General features: G+C 37.6%; 1 protein-coding gene across 7 annotated transcripts in view; it reads left to right on the top strand.

Moving 5' to 3' along the window:
• Positions 1 to 22,309, top strand: part of MAMLD1 (mastermind like domain containing 1) — a 137,605-nt gene that overhangs the window by 18,183 nt on the left and 97,113 nt on the right. The gene's annotated exons all lie outside the window — the stretch shown is intronic.

Below are 22,309 nucleotides of genomic sequence, written 5' to 3'. Positions count from 1 at the left end.
TAGTTTCCAGCTTTATCCATGTCCCTGCAAAGAACATGAACTCATCCTTTTTTATGGCTGCATAGTATTCAATGGTGTATATGTGCCACATTTTCTTCATCCAGTCTATTATTGATGGGTATTTGCGTTGGTTCCAAGTCTTTGCTGTTGTGAACAGTGCCTCAATAAACATACGTGTGCATGTGACTTTATAATAGAACAAGTTATAATCCTTTGGGTATATACCCAGTAATGGAATTGCTGGGTCAAATGTTATTTCTAGTTCTAGATCCCTGAGGAATTGCCACACTGTCTTCCACAATGGTTGAACTAGTTTACACTCCCACCAACAGTGTAAATGTGTTCCTGTTTCTTTACATCCTTTCCAGCATCTGTTGTCTCCTGATTTTTTAATGATCGCCATTCTAACTGGCGTGAGTTGGTATTTCAGTGTGGTTTTGATTTGCATTTCTCTAATGACCAGTGATGATGAGCTTTTTTTCATGTTTGTTGGCTGTATAAATGTCTTCTTTTGGGAAGTGTCTGTTCATACCCTTTGCTCACTTTTTGATGTGTTTGTTTCTTTGTTTCTTGTCAATTTATTTTAAGTTATTTGTAGATTCTGGATATTAGTCCTTTGTCAGATGGGTAGATTGCAAACATTTTTTCCCATTCTATTGGTTGCTGGTTCACTCTAATGATAGTTTCTTTTGCTGTGCAGAAGCTCTGGAGTTTAATTAGATCCCATTTGTCTATTTTGGCTTTGTTGGCATCACTTTTGTGTTTTAGTCATGAAGTCTTTGCCCATGCCTATGTCCTGAATGGTATTGCCTAGGTTTTCCTCCAGGGTTTTTATGGTGTTAGGTATTACGTTTAAATATCTAATTTATCTGGAGTTAATTTTTATATAAGGGATAAGGAAGGGATCCAGTCTCAGCTTTCTGCATATGGCTAGCCAGTTTCCCAACACCATTTATTAAATAAGGAATCCTTTCCCCATTGCTTGTTTTTGTCAGGTTTGTGAAAGATCACATGGTTGTAGATGTATTGCATTAATTCTGAGGCCCCTATTCTGTTTCATTGGTCTATATCTCTGTTTTGGTATCAGTACCATGCTGTTTTGATTACTGTAGCCTTGTAGTAAGTAGCATGATGCTTCCAGCATTGTTTTTTTTTGTTTGTTTGTCTGTTTTTTTTTGTTTTGTTTTGTTTTTTTTTGCTTAGGATTGTCTTGGCTATATGGGCTCTTTTTTGGTTCCATATGAAGTTTAAGGTGGTTTTTTTTTTAACAATTCTGTGAATAAAGTCAATGATAACTTGATAGGGATAGCGTTGAATCTACAAATTACATTGGACGGTACAACCATTTTCACCATATTAATTCTTTCTAACCATGAGCATGGATTGTTTTTCCATCAGTTTGTGTCCTCAAGAAAATATAGAGTTTTTTTTTTTTTTTGAGACGGAGTTTTGCTCTTGTTACCCAGGCTGGAGTGCAATGGCACGGTCTCAGCTCACCGCAACCTCCGCCTCCTGGGTTCAGGCAATTATCCTGCCTCAGCCTCCTGAGTAGCTGGGATTACAGGCATGCACCACAATGCTCAGCTAATTTTTTTTTTTTTTTTGTATTTTTGATAGAGATGGGGTTTCACCATGTTGACCAGGATGGTCTCGATCTCTTGACCTCATGATCCACCAACCTCGGCCTCCCAAAGTGCTGGGATTACAGGCTTGAGCCACAGCGCCCGGCCATTAATATAGAGTATTTTTTAAAGAGAGAAAAGAGATTGCTTATAGATGTCAGTTGCAAGTATAATTTATTGTGATCAGAACTACTATCAAGATTTATTTTGTATGTAAATTTCTTTGATAAATTTTATGGGCTTTAATAGGTTGCAGGAAATCTTACTGTGCTCTTCTTCCTTTTTAAAAAATATTTTATTTTATTTAAGTTCCAGAATACATGTGCAGGAGTGTTTATTTCTTACAAAAGTATTTTGTAACTTTATAGATGCAGATCCTATACATATTATATTACATTTAATATCTAAGTATTGCATTTTCTATGCAGCAGTTGTAAATGGTATGTATTCTCTTAAATACAGTTTTACTGATGATATCATTCACATACCACAGAATTCACCCATTCAAAGTATTTAGTTCAGTTGCTTTTAGTATATTCATAGTCGTGCAATCATCACCAATATCTAATTTCAGAATATTTTAGTTACCCTGAAAAGGAACCACATATCCATTAGCAACCATCCTCAATTACCCCTTGCCCAAGCCCTTAGAAACTATTAACCTACTTTCCATTTGTATGGATTTACTTCTTCTAGTTATTTCCTATTAATAAAATCATAAAATAAGTAGCCTTTTGAGACTGACTTCTTTCTGTTAGTATATTTTCAAGCTTCATCCATGTTGTAGCATATATTAGTACTCCATTCCTTTTCATTGCCAAATAATATTTCATATATTATTGGTGATATACCATATGTTGTTTCTCCATTCATCAGTTGACAGAAATTTGGGCTGTTGTCACTTTTTCACTCTTATGAATAATGCTGTTGTTAACATTCATGTACAAGTTTTCATGTGGACATAGGCTTTAATTTCTCATGGGCATATACCTAGGAATGGATTTTTTGCATTGTACAGTAACTCTTAGTATTTTAAGGAACTGCCAAACTGTTCCAAAGTAGTTGTGCCACTTAAAAATCTCACAAACAATATATAAGGGTTCCAATTTCTCCACATCCTTGCCAACACTTGTAAATTTATGTCTTTATGATTATAGCCACTCTAGTGAGTATAAAGTGCTATTTCATTATGATTGTGATTTGCATTTCCCTGTTGGCTATGATTTTGAACATCTTTTCACATGCTTTATTGGTCATTTGTATATCTTCTTTGGAGAAGTGTTTATGCAGAGCCTTTGCCCATTTTTAAATTGGCTTATTTGTCTTTCTATTGTTGAATTGTGAGCATTGTTTATATATTCTGAATCCTAGACCTTCATCAGACACAAGGTTTGCAAACCTTTGCTCCCATTCTGTGGGTCATGTTTACGCTTCCTTGATGGTATTATTTGTAGCACAAAAGTTTTGATGAAATCTAATTCATTCAGTTTTTCTTTTCTCACTTGTGCTTTTTGTATCATATCTGAGAAACTATTTCTTAACTGAAAGTCAAAGATTTATTTCTATGTTTTTTTTATAGTTTTAGCTCTTACATTTAAATGTATCTTCCATTTTGAGTTTTTACATTTTAAAATGTTTAATTAGTAAAAATTGTGTATATTCAAAGTGTACATGATGATTTGATATATGTACACATTGTGTAATGACTAACACAATCAATTAACCCATACATTACCTCTCATAGTTACCGTTTTTTTGTGTATATATGTGTGTGGTGAGGACACTTAAAATCTACCCTCTTAGCAAATTTTGAAGAAACAGTACAGTACTATTAACTATAGTCACCATGTTGTATGTTAGATTCCCAGAACTTATTCATCTTGTAACTGAAGGTTTGTATGCTTTCACCAAGATCTTCCCATTTTCCCCACCACTAAGACCTTGACAACCACCATTCTACTCTCTGCTTCTAGTAGTTTAGCATTTTAAATTTCTACATATAAGTGAGACCATAGAGTATTTGTCTTCTTTGTCTGGCTTATTTTCACTTGAGATCATTCAGGTTCCTTCATGTTGTTGAAAATGGCAGGATTTCTTCTTTATGCCTGAACAATACTACACACACACACACACACACACACACACACACACACACACACACAGTTTATGCTTGAACAACGTAGAGGTTAGGGGCACAAACCCCCTGCACAGTTACAAATTCACTTATAACTTTTGACTTCCCAAAACTTAACTACCAGTAGCCTACTATTGCCTGGAAGCCTTACCAATAACATAAAAATTAATAAATATTTTATATACTGTATGTATTATATACTGTGTTCTTATAATTAAGTAGGTTAGAGAAAAGAAGAGGTTATTAAGAAAATCATATGGAAGAGAAAATATATTTACTATTCACTAAATGGAATGGAATCTTCATAAAGGTCTTCATCCTTGTTATCTTCATGTTGAGTAGACTGAAGAGAAGGAAGAAGAGGAAGGGTTGGTCTTGCTGTCTTGGGGGTGGCAGAGACAGAAGAAGTGAAGTAGGTGAAGGAGGCAGGAGAGACAGGTACACTCAGTGCAACTTTATGGAAATACATCACAATTTCTCTCTGACTTTTTGCTTTTTTATTTCTCTAAAAAATATTTCTATATAATACCAATCCTTCTTCCATCATTTGCTTTAGTTTCAGGTCCTGTATCATGGAAGGGTTCATGTTGTAAAGGAAGTCAGAAACTGTCTTGAGTAATCAGAACCCTTCTGCTCAGTTGTCCAGTATCAATTTGTTTTCTGGCACTGCTTCTTTTATGTCTTTGTCCTCATGGTCTGGCACCACTGGTTCAGAAGTATTCATCTCCTTCAAGTTGTCTTCTAGTATTTCCTCTGGCATGATGTCTATTAGCTCTATAATTTCTCTGAGATCCATATCTTGAAATCCTTCAACCTCCACGATTTTTTTTTGGTCATATCCACAACCTCTTTAATAATTTCCCTGTTTATTTTCATAGATTCTGTAAAGTCCTACGCAACATTTGGACACAGTATTTTCCAGCAGTAATTTATTGTTTCAGGCTTGATGGCTTTCACAGGTTTTTCTAAACAATGATAGCATATTCAATAGTATAATCCTTCCAGACTTTCATGATGTTCTCTCCATTGGGGTTCTCTTCCATAGCATTGACAATCTTTCTATAGAGTACCATGTGTGGTGAGTCTTAAAACTCCTTATGACCCCCTGATCTAAGGCTGAATTAGAATTGTGTTTGGGGGCAAGTAGACCACTTCAATACCTTCAGTGTCGAACCCATGGATTTCTGAGTGGCTAGGAGCATTGTCCAATATCAAAAGAACTTTAAAAGGCAGCCTCTTACTAACAAGGTACTTCCTGTCTTCAGGGACAAAGCATCGATGGAACCAGTCCAGAAAAATGTTTTTTTGTTTTTTTGTTTTTTGTTTTAATTGTCCAGGCCTTCTTGCTGTACAACAAAAAGATCAGCAGCTGGTGTTTATCGTTTCCTTTCAAGGCTCAGGGGTTAGCACCTTTATAGATAAGGGCAGCCCTGATCATGAACCTGACTGCATTTGGCCAAAATGGTAAAGTTAGCCTATCCCTTCCTGCCTTAAATCCTGGTGCTTGCTTCTCTTCCTTACTACTAAATGTCCTTTATTGCATTTTTTTCCAGTATAGGGCACTTTCATCTGCATTAAAATATCCTTTCTTATCAATGATTTTCTTTTTTCTTTCTTTTTTTTTTTTTTCAGACACAGAACCCATCATTTTTATTTGGATAACAAAGGGTCTCCAAATTATATTGAAAAATAAACCATAATTGACATTACTCCAAAAAAAATTTAGCATACTTTTCACAAATGATTTATGTAAAAGAGAAGAAAATGCACATAATTAAACTCTTTTATTCTTAAACACTTTTATTCCCTGCTATAGACAGTAATTTTGTTTTTTGTTTCCTTTCAATTTTCTACAATTTCCAACTTGTACCTGTATTTAATAGGTAAGACATTAACTGATTGCTTTTCTAAATCTAAGGATTATATAGTTTTCGTATAAATATATATCACACATTTTGGTAAAATTTTGATAAAACTAAATAAACATGCTTTGTTTTAAGTCCATGGTCCTTCCACTGTTTATAAAATCTGATTAAATGATCAAAAAATCTTGGTTTTCTTTAAAATAATCTTCCTCTTGAACTGCCACCCAGTTTTTACATAGTAATAGCAAGCAATAAGAAAGCCAAATAAATGGCATCTGGGAACATCTCTGCTGCCCCTTAGTCAACAGAAGCTGCTTCTCCTGTTATCTTGACATTTTTTAAGCCAAACTGCTTTGTAAAATGTGTGAAAATACAGTATTTGCAGGATGTGTATGCAGAGGGCTTACTTTTTGTACATACAAGTTCTGAAGGGCTGACTGTAGTACTTGAGAATGTGTGGATTTTGATACATTAGTGGGATCCTGATAAATAAAAGATACTTATTTGTAATTTTATTTTTCTGTGCTGCCTTTGTCTTATTTTGGTATCGGAATCATAAAATGAGTTGGGAAGTCTTCCTGCCTCTTCTACTTTCTAGAAGATATTGTGTAAAAGTGGCACTAATTATTCTTTAAACATCTGGGAAAATTCAGTGAAACCATCTAGGTATGGATATTTATTTTTCAAGAGTGTTTAACTGCAAATTATTTTCTTAAGGTATGTAGGGCAATTTAGATTATATAATTCATGTTGTTTAAGTTGTGGCAGTCAGCTAACAATTTCTTATAAATTGTTGCATCTATATTCATGAGGGGTTTTGGTCTGTAGTTTTCTTTTTTGTACTCTTCTTTGATTTTCATACCAAGGTAATACTAACTTCATAAAATGGATTGGGAAGTGTTCCCTGCTCTTCTATTTTTCAGAAGAGAATGTGCAGAATTGGTTTTAATTTTTTAACGTTTGATAAAATTCTCCAATGAAGCTATCTACGTCTGGAGAATTTTGGAGGGAGTTTTATAATTATGAATTCAACTTCCTGAATAGTGATAGGGCTATTCAAATGGTTTATTTTGATAGTTTGTGCTGTACAAGGAATTGGTCCATTTTATGTAATTTTGTCAAATTTCTGTGTAGGGTTTTTATTATTCTTTTGATTTCTTATTATTCTTTTGATTTCTTATTATTCTTTTGATTTCTGTCAGATCTGTGATATTCTCTGCTTCATTTCCGTTAGTGATGATTTGTATCTTTTCTCTTTTCAAGCTTGCTAGAGGTCAATTTTATTGACCTCTTCAAAAAACTAGCTGTTTGTTACATTGATTTTCTCTTTTCTTTTTTCAATTCCATTGATTTTTATCTTATTTTTATTATTTCTTACCTTCTGCTACTTTGAGTATATTTTGCACTTCTTAGATTCTTGAAGTATAAGCTTACATAATTGCTTTAGCTTAGATATGAATTTTATTCCTTTTTTCTAATGTACATATGCATTTTGTGCTATACAGTTCCCTCCTGACACTGCATTAGCCATGTCCCACGTCTTTACAACTCCTGTTTTCACTTTCATTCATTTCAATGCTTTTTTTTTTTTTTTTTTTTTTTTTTTTTTTTTTTTTTTTTGAGACAGAATCTTGCTCTGTCACCCATGCTGGAGTGCAGTGGTACGATCTCAGTTCACTGCAACCTCCACCTCCCGGGTTCAAGTGATTCTTCTGCCTCAGCCTCCAGAGTAGCTGGGATTACAGGCATGCACCACCATGCCTGGCTAACTTGTTGTATTTGTAGTAGAGACAGGGTTTTGCCGTGTTGCCCAGGCTGGTCTTATACTCCCGAGCTCAGGCAATCCGTCCACCTCAGCCTCCCAAAGCACTAGGATGACAGGCATGAGCCACCGCACCTAGCCCATTTCAATGCATTTTTAAGTTTTCTTGGAGACTTCCTCTTTGACTGATGGTTTATTAAGAAGTATGTTGTTTAATTTCCAAGTATATGGTGATTTTCCTGATTTCTTTGTTACTGATTTCTAGTTTGATTTCATTGATCACATTAGAGATCACTGTGATTTCAATTATTTTAAATTTATTGAGGTGTGTTTTAGTTCCCAGAATATGGCCTATCTTAGTATATGTTCTATGAACACTTGAATCAAAGATATAATCTGCTGTTGTTTGATGAAGTGTTCCATAAATGTCATCTAGAACTTTTCGGTTGATGATGTATTGTTGAGTTCTTCATCTTTGCTGATTCTGTCTAGCAATTGTATCTATTGTTGAGAGTAGAGTGCTGAAGTACCCAGCTATAATGGTAGATTTGTCGATTTCTCTTTGTAGCGCTCTCCGTTTCTGCTTCAGGTGTTGTGAGACTCTACTGTTTGGTATATATACATGTAGGACCATTATGTCTTCCTAGTGTATTATTATTTTATCATTATGCAATGTCTGCCTGTCTGCAATAATTTTCTTTGCTCTGAAGTCTTTTTCTGATAATATAGCCACTAATGCTTTTGTAAAATTAATATTTGCATGGTATGTTTTATCCATTGTTTTACTTTCAACTTACCTATGCTGTTGTATTTGGAATAATAGAATAGAGTTTAGTCATGTTTTTGTTTGTTTGTCTGTTTTTATTTTTATTTTTTTGAGACAAGTTTTGCTCTTTCACCAGCCTGGAGTGCAGTGGTGCAATCTTTGTTCACTACATCCTCAAACTCCTGGGCTCAAGTGATCCTCCCACCTCAGACTCCCAAGTAGCTGGGACTGCAGACATGTGCCACCATGCCTGATTAGTTTTCATATGTTTTGCACTCTGCCAACCTTTGTCTTTAACTAGTGTTTAGACCATATAAATAAGAGGTATTGTTGACATGTTCTGGCCTAAGTCTGCTATTTTATTATTTGTTGATCCTTCGCTTCCTCTGGTTCTTGTTCCCCATTTGTTTCTTCTTTGTATACTCATGCTTTACTTAAAGCTATTTTAGGATTCCATCTTGGTTTATATTTTATGGTTTTTGGCATATTACATTGTATAGTTTTCTTAGTATTTACTCTAGATATTACAGAATATGTATGTAATGTATCATAGTTTACAGTCTACATTTGCTAAATTTGAGTGAAGTGTGGAAATTTTACTTCCTTTTAGGTCCTTTACCCTCCCGACTTTTAATATATGATTATCTTAAGTATTTCCTCTATTTACATTCAGTATGAAATAAGATAGCATTATAACTTTTGTTTCATTCATCAAAGATGATTTAATAAACTCATGAGAAAAAATAGTTTATTATACTTATCACTATGTCTGCCTATTCTGAACTTCTTCTTTTCTTTATGAAGTTTCAAGCCTTTTTCTGTTATCATTTCCTGTCTGTTTGAGAACTTCCTTTAGGCACACTTTAAGGGTGGGATTATTAGCAACCCTTAAAGAAAAACTAAATTATTAATATCTCTTAGTTTTTCTTCATCTGAAAATATTTTGATTTCCCCTTCATTACTGAAGGATATTTTTGCCAGATATATAATTTGGGGTTGACAGTTCTTTTCTTTCAGCACTTGAAAAATGTTGTACCACTTCCTTCTGTACTCCATGGTTCCTGAAGAAAAATCCCATCATTTGAATTGGTGATCCTCTTTAAGTAGTGTGTCATTATTCTCTGACTGGTCATAAAGGTTTTTTCTGTGTCTTTTAGTTCTCAGAAGGTTAAGTACAATGTGCCTTGGCATAGATTTCTTTGGGTTTATTATGTTTAGATCCCTCAAATTTTTTTTAATCTGTAGGTTTATGATTTTCACAAATTTTGAAAAATTTCAGTCATTATTTCTTTGACTAATTTTTCTTACTCTCTGCTCTCTCTCTCTGGGTTTTCAATAATACAAACATCTGGATCTTTTGTTATTGCCCCACAGATCCCTGAGCCCCCTCTTTTATTTTTCTTAGATTACTTTCTCTTTGTTGTTCAGGTTGGATGAATTATACTGATGTGACCTCAAGATAGTTCATGACTATCTTTTTTCATCTTTACACTATTAATTAACCCATCCAGTGAGTTATTTTATTTTTGTCATTGTATTTTTCAGTTCTTTAATACCCATTTGGTTCTTTTTTATAATCTTAATTTCTTTGCTGAGATTTTCTATTTCATTAGGTTGCTTTAAGTGTATTTGTGACTGCTGGTTGAGCATTTTTATGATGATTTATTTAACATCCTTGTTAAATAATTCCAATATCTGAATCACCTTGGTGTTGACATCCATTGATCATCTTTACTCATTCATTGTTGTGAATTGCTTGGTTCTGGGTATAATGAATGATTTTTTAAAATCATACCCTAGACATTTTGCATATTATTTTATGAGGCTTTGGTTGGTATTCAATTTTACTTTTTAGCAGGCAGTCTCTGTTAAAGTGTAATGTAACGGCCAGGTGAACATATTGTTCATTTTCTTGCTGGACCCCACTAACACTACCCTGGCAAAATAGAGCTCTGACTGACAAAGTCTTATTGCTGATGGACGGAGTGGAAGTTCAGCTTCCCCTTGGCCCTGCTGATACCTTCCTGGAAAATATGCGGTACTAAATTGCCCTGCCTTCTTGCTGCTGAGTGGGATGTAAGCCCAGCTTCCCACCAGCCCATGCTAGGGAAGAGGAAAGTAGAAACTGATCCGTATAGCCTTTTTGCTGCAAGGTGAAAGAGAAATCTCAAATCCCTGCTGGGTCCATCTAATAGCAAGTGGAAAGGGATGAACAAAAGTATAGTCTAGAGCTGCCTATTCTTCCTCATTCAGTCTTGCTGCTGCTAGGTGATGGTATGGAGGTTCAGCTCCTCACTAGTCTTTGCTGACACCGGTGATTGGGTGGAATATGGACTGCTGGCCATCCCTGACTGACTTGCAGGACTGAGTAGAGATGGAAGTAAAGGTTTCCAATCCACCTCACTAATACTTGGGGCGGGGGTTACTTGGTAAAGTTAAGTGCAGATTTAGCCCAATCTTGCACCACCTCATTAAGTCTGCCAGGTGAGAGTGGAGGCTCAGCTCCCCTCCTGACCTTCTTGACACTACCCTGATGGGGAAGTAGGAGCATGCTTGGACCCCTGACATCTCTGAGCAGGGGACTCAGAGGACCGACATCTGCTTACATGAGTGGGTGGGGTGGAGTGGAATATCAACTTCCCACTCTGCTGGGCTGAAACCACAGGAATGGGATGTTTTTCCTGTTGGTATTGACTAAAGTAGGGTGGGTATTTTCAGAAAGGTTTTCTGTTATTTAGGGCACCTTTTCCACAGTCCTTTTATCAGGGGAAAAGGCTTTTCCTGGAGGAGTTTTTTAATTAAAAAAAGAAAAACTTTTTTTTAAACTGCAGCTTTAATATTACAGCAAAATTAAAAGGAAGATACAGAGTTCCAATCTACCTCTTGCCCTTCATGTGCATAGCCTCCCTCATCACCTGCATCCCCTATCAGAATGACACTTTTGAAACAATTGATGAACCTACACATCATTGTCACCCAAAGTCCATAGTCTACATTAGGGTTCACTCTTGGCATTGTACATTCTATGAGTTTTAACAAGTGTATGACATGTATCTATCATTATAATATACAGAACACTTTCATTGCCCTAAAAATCCTCTGTGCTCTACCTATTTATCCCTTCCTTCCAATCCCTGGCAACCACTGATCCTCCATAGTTTTTCCTTTTCCAGAATGTCATATAGTCAGAATCATACAGTATGTAGCCTTTTCAGATTGGTATCTTTCACTTAGCAATATACTTGTAAAATTACTCTGTGTCTTGTCATGGCTCAATAACTCATTTCTTTTTAGTGATGAATAATATTTCATTGCCTGGATGTGTCACAGTTTATCCGTTCACCTACTGAAGAACATCTTGGTTGCTTCTAAGTTTTGCCAATTATGAATAAAGCTACTATAAATATCCATGTGCAGGCTTCTTTGCTGACATAGGTTTTCAGATCTTTTGGATAAATGTCAAGGAGCATGATTGTCAGATCATATGGTAAGAGTATGTTTCATTTTGTAAGAAACTGCCAAACTGTATTCCAAGTGTCTGTACCACTTTGCACTTCCACCAGCAATTAATGAGAGTTCCTATTGCCCCACATCTTCACCAATATTTGTTGTTGCAAGTTTTCCAGATTCTAATAAGTGTGTAGCAGTTACTTCATTGTTGTTTTAGTTTGCATTTCCTTAAAGACATAAGATGTGGAGCATCATCTCATACACTTATTTTCCATTTGCGTATCTTCTTTGATGAGGTGTCTGTTCAAGCCTTTGGCCCATTGTTTAATCAGGTTTTTGTTTTCTTATATTGTTGAGTTTTAAGAGTTCTTTGTCTATTTTGGATAGCAGTCCCTTATCTGTTATGTCTTTTGTAAATGTTTTCTCCCACTCTGTGGCTTGTCTTTTCATTCTGTTTGCGGAACTGAAGTTTTTCATTTTAATGAAGTCCAGCTTATTAATTCTTTCTTTCATGGTTTGTGCCTTTAGTGTTGCATCTAAAAGCCATTGCCACACCCAGGGTCATCTAAGTTTTTTTCTAATGTTATCTTAGAGGAGTTTTATAATTTTGTCTTTGACATTTATGTCTATGATTCATTTTGAGTTAACTTTTGTGGGGGATGTAAGGTCTATATCTACATCCCTTTTTTTTTTTTTCGCTTATCAATGTCCAGTTGTTCTAGCACTATTTGTTGAAAAGGCTATCTTTGCTCCATTTTGCTGCCTTTGCTCCTTTGTCAAAGAACAGTTGAGTATATTTCTATGGGTCTATTTCTGGGTTCTCCATTCTGCTCCATTGATCTATTTGTCTATTCTTTTACCAGTAGTACACTCTCTTGATTATTCTATCTTTATGATAAGTCTTGAGGTCAGGTACTATCAGTGCTGTGACTCAGTTCTTCTCTGTCAATATTTTATTAACCATTCTAGATCTTTTTCTTCTCCACATAAACTTTAGAATAAGTTTGTTGGTATCCACAAAAGAATGTGCTGGAGTATTGATTGGGATTGCATTGAATCTATAGATCAAATTGGGAAAAACTTGCATCTTGACAATATTGAGTCTTCCTATTCATTAACATGGAATCTCTTTCCATTTATTTAGTTTTTCTTTGATTTTTTTAAATCAGATTTTTGTTTTCCTCATATAGATCTTGTGTGTATTTTCTTAGATTTATACCTAGGTATTGCATTTTGTGGGTGCTGATACAAACAGTAATGTGGTTTTTTTTATTTCAAATTCCATGTGTTCCTTGCTGGTATATACGAATGTGATTGACTTTGTGTCCTGTAACCTTGCTATAGTGACTTACTGGTTCCAGTTGTTGCTTTTGCTGTTGATTCTTTCAGATTTCTACATAGATGATCATGCCATCTGCAAACAAAGACAGTTTTATTTCTGCCTTCCCAATTGGTGTACCTTTTATTTCCTTTTTTGTTTATTGCTTTAGCTAAGACTTTTAGGACAATGTTGAAAAGGAATGATGAGAGTGGACATACTTGCCTTGTGCCCAATCTTAGTAGGAAGATCTCTAGTTTCTTACCATCAAGTATGATGGTAACAGTTTTGTTTTGTTTTTTTATAAATATTCTTTATCAAGTTGAGGAAGTTCTCAATTCTGGGTTTACTGAGAGTTTTTATCATGAATGAGTGTTGGACTTTGTTAAATGGCTTTTCTGCATCTATTGATGTGATCATGTGATTTTTTTCCTCTATACCCTGCTGATGTGCTGGATAACATTAATTGGTTTTTAAAGGTATAATCAGGCTTGCATACCTAGGATAACTTCCATTTGGTCATAGTATATACTTGTTTTTATACATTGGATTTGACTCGATAATATTTTATTGAACCTTTTTCCTTCATAAGAGATAGGAATCTGTAGTTTACTTTCCTTGTAATGTCTTTGTCTGGTTTTAGCATTAGGGTGATGCTGCCCTCTTTAAATTGAATGATAAAGTATTATCTCTGCTTCTATACTCTCCAAGATAATGTAGAGAATTCATGTCATTTCTTTCTTAAGTATTATGTAGAACTCACAAGTGAGCCCATCTGGGTCTGGTGACTTCTGTTTGGAAAGATTATTAACTATTGATTCAATTTATTTAATAGATACAGGTTTATTCAGATTGTATATTTCTTCTTGTGTGAGATTTGGCAGATTGTGTCATTCAATAAATTGGCTCATTTTATCTAGGTTATCAAATTGATAAGCCTAGAGTTGTTCATAGAATTCTTTTATTATACTTTTAATCTCTATGGGATCTGTAATGATGTTCCATCTTTCATTTATAATATTAATAAGTTGTATTCTCTGTTCTCTTTTTTTTCTTAGCTTTGGCTGGGGCTTATCAACTTTATTGATCTTTTCAATAAACTAGCTTTTGGTTTTATTGATTTTTCTCTATTGATTTCCTGTTTTTAATTTTTGCTCTGATTGTTATCTATTTTCTTCTGCTTACATAGGGTTTAATTTGCTCTTATTTTTCCAGTTTACTACAGTGGAAACTTAGATTACTGATTTTGGATCTTTCTTCCTATTTTTTTTTTTTTTTTTCTCACTGGGTCTCAGTTTTCTGCCCAGGCTGGAGTGCAGCGGTACGATCATAGCTCACTGTAATCTCAAACTCTTGCACTCAAGTAATCCTCCCACCTCAGCCTCCTGAGTAGTTGGGACTACAGGCATGCACCACCATACCCAGCTAATTTTTTTTTTTTTTTGAGACGGAGTTTCACCCTTGTTACCCAGGCTGGAGTGCAATGGCACGATCTCGGCTCACCGCAACCTCTGCCTCCTGGGTTCAGGCAATTCTCCTGCCTCAGCCTCCTGAGTAGCTGGGATTACAGGCACGTGCCACCATTAATTTTTTAAAAAAAAATTTTGTGGAGGCTGGTCTTGCTATGCTGCCCATGCTGATCTTGAACTCCTGACCTTAAGTGATCTTCCCACCTCAACCTCCCAAAGTGATGGAATTACAGGTGTGAGCCACCATGACTACCTATCCTCTTCTTTTCTAATATTTACATTCAAAGCTATAAATTTTTTCTTTATCACTGCTTTTGCTGCAGCACACCAAGTTTGATAAGTTGGGTTTTTCCAGTTATCTTTATATTCTTGATCTCTAGTTTAATTCCATTGTGGTATGAGAGCAGACATTGTGTGAGTTCTGTTCTTTTAAATTTATAAAGGTTTGTTTTATGGCCCAGAATGAGATCTGTCTTGGGGAAAGCTCCATATGAGCTTAAGAAGTATGTGTATCTGCTGTAGCTTGGTAAAAGTCTTCAATGTCAGTTATGTCCAGTTGATTGATGGTGTTGGTATTGAGCTCAGCTATGTCCTACCTGTGAGGGATTTTTGTTTGTTTGTTTTGATTTTTGTTGTTTTTCTTTTGCGTGTACATGTTGACAGTTCCATGTTGGAAGTTTCTGTAGTGTCCTGCCCAGAATACATGGAAGTCAATATGGAAACCCATGGAACTCATTCTGTGTTATTTCTCAAGTCTAAGGCTCTAGGTTGGTCACCTTTTCTTTCTACCTTCTAGAGGCTTCTTATGCTTTTTTTATTGTTATACCCTATTTTTGTTTGTTTGTTTCCGTAGTTTGCTTTTTAAAACATTTTAAATTGTGGTACAATACATATGTCATCAAATTTACTATCTTAATTGCAAGTGTATAGTTCAATATTAAGTATATTCACATTGTTGTGCAATGTGTCCAGGTTTGTTCAGTTGTAAAGGGAGAGACATGGGAGAAGTAGGGCTACTTCATATTGGTCACAACCAGAAGTGACCTATAGTATGTTTTCCTGGCTCTTCTTGTATGTTTATTTTTTCCATATGGAATTTACTATCAACTTATCTATCAAAATTAAAAAGATTGTTGGTATTTTAAAAATTGAGATAGCACTTTATATGTGTAAATTGTTAAAGAGAACTGCCATCTTTATGATGTTGAGTTTTCCTATTCAAGAGCAAAGAGTGTCTTTCCATTCATTCATGTCTACTTTTGAGTCTTTCAAGTGTGTTTTAGATGTCCTTTGTAGAGGTTTTGTATGCTGTGTGTCGTGCTTATTTCTAAAGATGATATTTTTTGTAGATAAGGTTTTATTTCCTATTGTGTATTCCCCTGTCATGGCTGTTTGGGAATATGGAATAAACTAGTGACTCTCAAATCTAGATCTTCAGCCCTATCACCTGAGCACCAGACCCAGATTTTTGACAGTTCATCCCACCTGCTCATTTAGCTAGCCCTCTAATACTGTCAACTCAATGTGTACAAAAGTCAACTAGTGTTCTTCCCTGATCACTCCAACCCTTGCTTCAATAATGGTGACACTCACCAGACACTACGAAGTTATTTCTGACTCATCTGTCTACACTCTCTTACCAGCTAATTGGTCATTCAGTCATAATAATTATCTAGCATTTTGGAAGCTATGGTCATGAAATATATGTGTTAGATGGAGCCATCAAGTCATCTAGTGTAACTTCATTTCTGATGCCTAAATTCACTATTCAATGTCCCCATTAAGAAGTTTTGTGTCATATGCTTGGAGATATATTTCCAGGGACAGGTAACTTACTACATTATGAGGCAGCCCATTTTATTTCTGGCCATTCTAATCATCACATACTTTTCCATATATATGTCAGTCAAATCCATCCCGTCCTTTCTAAAATTATCATCCCTTGCTTGCTCAGCACCCACTCCACCCACAATGATTCTTTCCTGGATTGTTGCTCCAGCTTACAATGGCTTTTTTGCATCTCTTTGTGGACTTGTGATGGGATTCTCATGTGATACAGTTCTGGCAACAGTCCTGCCAGGTTTTGGCACACACAGACTGAAGGATAAACTTTTTTGCCTAATATACATTGCATTTTGTGATGCTGGCCCCAGCCTACATCTACCACTTAATGTCTGACCACAGAGAGAGGAAGAAGGGAGGAGGAGGAGGAGGAGGAGGAATAGAAGAAGGAGGAGGAGGAGACGACAGAGAACGAAGGAGCAAAAATACACTAGCTTTCCAAAGGTCCATGTGAACATTAGCTGTGGATATTCCTTCTTTCCTGCTGTGTCAGTGAAGGTTGAAGGGAACTGGGAGCACTGATATTTTTAGTAGGAAGGCTGTCAGTGATAATAATTACACTGGGGTATTTTCAGTGTGGACTCAATAATGGATGCTACTAAGCACTTGACACAATTGGAATGTAGAGATATACATATACTGCTATCAGACCAATAAATAAGTATAACACCAATGACTATAAATACAAGGCACACTCTAGATTCCTACCCACTCCATGAACTCCCATAGGACATTTCTATTTTCTGAAGGTACAGATTGCTTGCTGCCTTATGGTATAATTATTTATAGAAGGTTAGTTCCTGTAGGGCAGTTCTTTTTTATCCATGTCTGCATCTCCCACTCTGTCTTCTTCCCTTATCAGAATCTCAGTCACCCATTAGGGCCCCACTCAGATGTCACTTCTGCTGGAAATCTTTCTCTGGTCTCTTTAGTCAGAATTCAGCCCACAAACATATCCCTGAGCACCCTCTCTGTGCTAGGTACTGTGCTAAGCACTGAGTATGACATGCTGGTGAACCTTTGGAACTTTCTTTGGAGAAGGTGGGAAGCCACCATATTTTCAAGCAAGAAACATGGTCAGAGAGGTGTTGTGGAAAGGTTTTTCTACCATAGTATGGAGTACAAATGGTAAAGCCAAGACTGGAGGCAGGGGAAGCCCCTTGGGAGGTGGCTGTGGAGGAAGTCCAGGGAAGAGATGATGAGGATAAACCAGGGCAGTGGAAGGAGACAGACCTGGCAGACAGTTGAGAGGCAGAATCAACAGATGGCTATCACTCCAAAGACAGATTTGAATGATGTTTGACTCGTACAGAGATGCAGGCTGGAATCTGTGCTGGAAATGTTGTCATCAACAACTGTGGATGGTATTCAACACAAGGACTTCAATGGTGCTACGAGTTGAATTGTGTCCCCCAAAAGGATACATTAAAATCTTAACCCTTAGAACCCGTGAATGTGACTTTACTGGGAAATAAGATCTTTGCAGATGTAACCAAGTTAAGAAGAGGCCATTAGGAGGATAAACCTCAATCCAGTGTGACTAGTGTCTTATATGAAGAGGGAAATTTGGAGACAGAGAAGAACACAGAGACATACAGAAAGGAGAAGGTCATATGAAGACAGAGGCAGAGATTGGAGTACTGCATCTGTAAGAAACACCAAGAACTCTTGGAAACCACCGGAAGCTAGGAGAGGGCCGTGGGGCATGGAGGCCTCAGAGCCTCCAGAGGGAACCAGCCCTGCTAACATCTGGATTTCAGACATCTGGATTTCAAACTTCTGGCTCCCAGAACTATGAAGGAATGAATTTCTATTGTTTTAAGCCTCCCTATTTGTGATCATTTGTTATGGCACCCCCAGCAAATGCACACAAATGGTGTGAAACAACAATTGATCAGGCTTTCAGAGGCTATTGAGGGGTTGATGAGGAGATATTCATTTTTTAAAACTCTGGCATTGGTGGTACTCAATCATCTTATTTTGGGACCCACCTTACCCTGTTGTTCTTGCAGGAAGGCTCACTCAGTAGAATAAAAGGTTGTCATATGCAGTTGTCAGAGAAACAAGGTGGTGGCCTAAGAGATGTACAAATTCACTCTGCTGTAGGGCTGAAGTAGTTCCCTCCTACTCACAGACTGGAAGGGTTCAGCACTCTTTTGTGCAGAATGGAAGTTCCCTGCGGAGGTCAGAACTCAGACCTCCCAGGGGAGTATACTTCCTGCTCAACCCTAGCATTCCTTATCTTATCTCTTGTGACAGCTACAGAGACTTCAACTAGTATGAGTTCTAGTGAGAGGATTTTGATCTAGAAAGTGCAGAAAAGGGAGAGATGTTAAATGTCATTGTGGTCCATACACTGATATACGATTCAGCCCTGGAAGGAAATAAAGTACTGATACATGCTACAAGATGGAGTAATCCCCAAAGCATGATACTGAGTTTAAGAACCTAGACACAAGAAGTCACATACTGTATGATTACATTTACATGGAATGTGGCAAATCAGTAAATACATAGGAACAGAAAACAAGTGGCAAATCAGTAAATCCATAGGAACAGAAAACAAGTTAGCAGTTGCCAGGGACTGAGGTGGGGTATGGGGGATTATGAGTGGCTGGTAGTGACTACAGAGTTTCCTTTTGGGGTGACATAAATGTTTTAGAACTAGCTAGAAAGTATGGTTGCACAGCTTTGTGAATGTACTAAATGGCACTGAACTGTACACACTAAAATGGCCAATTTTATGTTGTGTAGATTTTACCTTAACAAAAAGTCATTGCAGGCTTGAAATCATATTTTTGTACTCAGTTTACTGAAAGTCAAATTTTATCTGTGTCCCTAAGGAGGGCAGGAAAGTCTTCTCACTTTCAGCTAAGCAGTGTGCAGCACAGACAGCCCAAGTGAGCCAACGTTAACTCCCATTTGCCAACATGGAAAGATAAGCAAGGCCAGTCACTGTGGCTCACGACTGTAGTCCCAGCACTTTGGGAGGCAGAGGTGGAATGATCCCTTGAACCCAGGAGTTTGAGGTTGCAGTGAGCTGTGATAATGCCACTGTACTCCAGCCTGGGTGACAGAGTGAGAGAAAAAAGAAGAAAGAAAGAAGGAAAGAAAAAAAGAAAGAAGGAAGGAAGGAGGGAGAGAGGGAGGGAAAAAGGGAGAGAGGGAAAGGTAGGAAGGGCAAGGCAGCTAAGCCCTTCTGAGCGCCACCCCAGGCAGTCCATGTGGCAAGACATTTCATAAGGATATCTTACTTCTGATGGATCAACTGCACCCTGTAATGAAAAAAGGTAAAAACTGAAGTGTAAGGAGACAAGGTCCACTGTATTCACTGGATCTCTACTAAAGGTATCACAAATGATTGTTATTTTTAAAGAACAATTTCCTTCATAAACAGCTTCTCTCTAGACTATTATTTCCTGAGAACCCTCCAGAAAGTACAGTGAAAATACATTGGAGACTCTCATCCAGAAAGCTAAGAAAGCACAGGACCATCACAGTAATGAACAAAGCGTGTCGGTACATCATATATGAAAACATTGCACACATTCTCATCTTCTGAGGCTCAGGGACATCACCAACAACTGGAAGACGAGCTACTGGTGTGATTATTCTACAGCTTTGTAGTAAACTGAAAATATTTAAAGTACAATTTGATCAATTTTGCATATGTGTACACCATCGCCACAATCAAGATGAATATAGTCATCAGTCCCCGAAGTTTCCTTGCTGCCCTTTGTAGTCCCTCCCTCTGGCCCCTCTCTATCATCTGCAGGCAACCACTGATCTGTAGTTTGCATTTTCTAGACTTTTGTATAAATGGAACCATAGAATAGGGAATGCTTTATGCCTGGCTTCTTTCATTCAGCATAATGACTGAGACCCATTCAGGTTGTTGCATGCATATTCATCATTCATTCCTTTCTACAAATTACTGAGTAGTATTCTATTATCTGAATTATACTACGATTTATTTATTTATTTACCTGTTGATGGCCATTCGGGTTGTTTTCTGGTTTGGGGTGACCATAAATACAGCTGCTATCAACGTAGCTATACAGGTGTTTGTATGGACATACACTTTCATTTGTCTTTGGTAAATGCCCAGAAGTAGATAGAATGCTTGGACTATCCAGTGTACATTTAACTTTTAAGAAATTCCCATACTGGTTTTTTTCAAAGTAGTTGTACAATATTACATTCCAGCACTGGTGCAATTGTTTAAAAATCCATGGCTCTCTATGGAGTTGGCAGAGGTTCATGATTTCTCACACATGTTCTGCAGCAAATTAGACATTGGGCTGGATCCAGAAATAACCTGTGACCTGGTTCTGGAGGCTATATTATTAAGCATGATTGGGAGGAAGGGCAAGTGACGAAGGAAAAACTAGATGTGGGGAATAGAGCTGCATTGGGAATAGAAGCCCATCAAAAGGAGTCAAACTAGCTTTTTTGAGGGGAAGGCTGAGAGCTGCAGGTGGCTGAGGGAAGGGAGGGGATAGCCAAGTGTTCAGAGCCTCTGACTGCCTGCCTAAGGAATTGGAACTCCCTGAAGAATGAATGGGCACCTTTTCTGGGCACCCACTTCTAGACCCTGGAGCCTGCCTCTGCAGCCATGTTATTGCCTGGGTCTGGGAACCCACTGCAACGGGACAGGATGTACTTGGCCTATAACTTGGAATAAGCCAGAGAGGGTGGTTGTGATGTTATGAGTTTTCCACCCTTTGAGCACTTCCTTACTGTTTTTTACAGCCCTTCATCTGTTTTCTTATCATCTCTTTAGAGGTCAATTGGAGAGAGGCAAAGTGGGGAGTGGGAAAGGTTTAATATCAGAAAATTCCTCACCCTACAGGGGCCCCCTGCTGGACAGAGGCCTTTGTGATGGGCATTCCTCTGAGGCTCTGGAGGCCTGTCAGAGGGTGCCTGGGGACTGTCAAAGTGGGAGAGCAAAAAGAATGCCAGATCTAGAGTCAGGAGACTTCCACTCTAAGGTCACCAACCCACCCCAGCCTGGCCATTTTCAGCTCCTCTGCTCCTGAGAGCAGACTCTGACCATCCTTTGGTTTAAAATGATGGGGTAAGAGGATGGGATGGGGAGGAAGAGAAGGGTCTTGAACATGTATGAGCCTACCCTCTTGGCTGGGCATATGTGCTGCATGTCTTTCATATCATGCTAAGAACTATGACAACAGCTGATCTTTACTGAAATCTCCAACTGGATTGAACATGGTGCTTAGGACCTTACAGTGTCTCTTTTTAATCCTTGAAGCATCTGATCGGTAGATGCTATTATTGCGTCCATTTAACAAAGGAGGATACTAAGGCACAGAAAGGGTAAAAGCGTCACTCCCATCACATAGCCAGGGAATGGAAGAGCTGGTTAGAAAGAAAGAAAGAAAGAAAATCTTTCCCAGATGGATGCAATCTAAAAGTACACATCAAAAAGGAAAGGCACACTGCCCCAGACGCCATCACCTCAAAGAACCTTCAACGTGAGGTAGAAATGACTGAAACCAAATAACTCCACATCCCAAGTTGCAACTTGTTAGTCCATTAAAATACAGGTGTCCCTGGGCTCATGATCCCTTGGTGTTCAAATCAAGAAGACGTGGGTCCCATAGTCCTGGAAGACTCACATCATTGGTATTTTTCCATCAAGATAGTAACACACATGTTCTAGAATTTCTCTTTGGCAGACATTGGCTAGGTTTGGGGCTCTTCATTTTGGCCTCAAATGAAGGCCTGGAGCCCTTCCAAGGGAAACGCAGGCAGAGGCAGCAGAGCAGAGCCACCCTGGCATGATTCAGCCTGAAGAGGATGAGGCACTGCCCCTAGAAGAGTGGTCGATGGTCTGACTCAGCTTCTCCCCTGCCCCTCCTTCATTTGCACTCTCCACTTCATTTTCATCTCTGAAAGCTTCTTCTCAGCCATTTCCCAGGAAGAACTGACTCATGGCTCCCAAACTGTCTCACTGGGGAAAAATGGTGGAGTGCCCATCGACAATTACAGGTGACGGCTATGTCCTCTGTGCAAATGGGCCCAGTCATCCTGGAAATCAAATATAAAGCTCTCAGGAGAACC

This window comes from Saimiri boliviensis, chromosome X (genome assembly GCF_048565385.1).
Source record: "Saimiri boliviensis isolate mSaiBol1 chromosome X, mSaiBol1.pri, whole genome shotgun sequence".
Lineage (NCBI taxonomy): Eukaryota > Metazoa > Chordata > Mammalia > Primates > Cebidae > Saimiri > Saimiri boliviensis.
The sequence above is the reverse complement of the archived record's forward strand: the minus strand, read 5'-3'. Positions and strand labels throughout refer to the sequence as shown.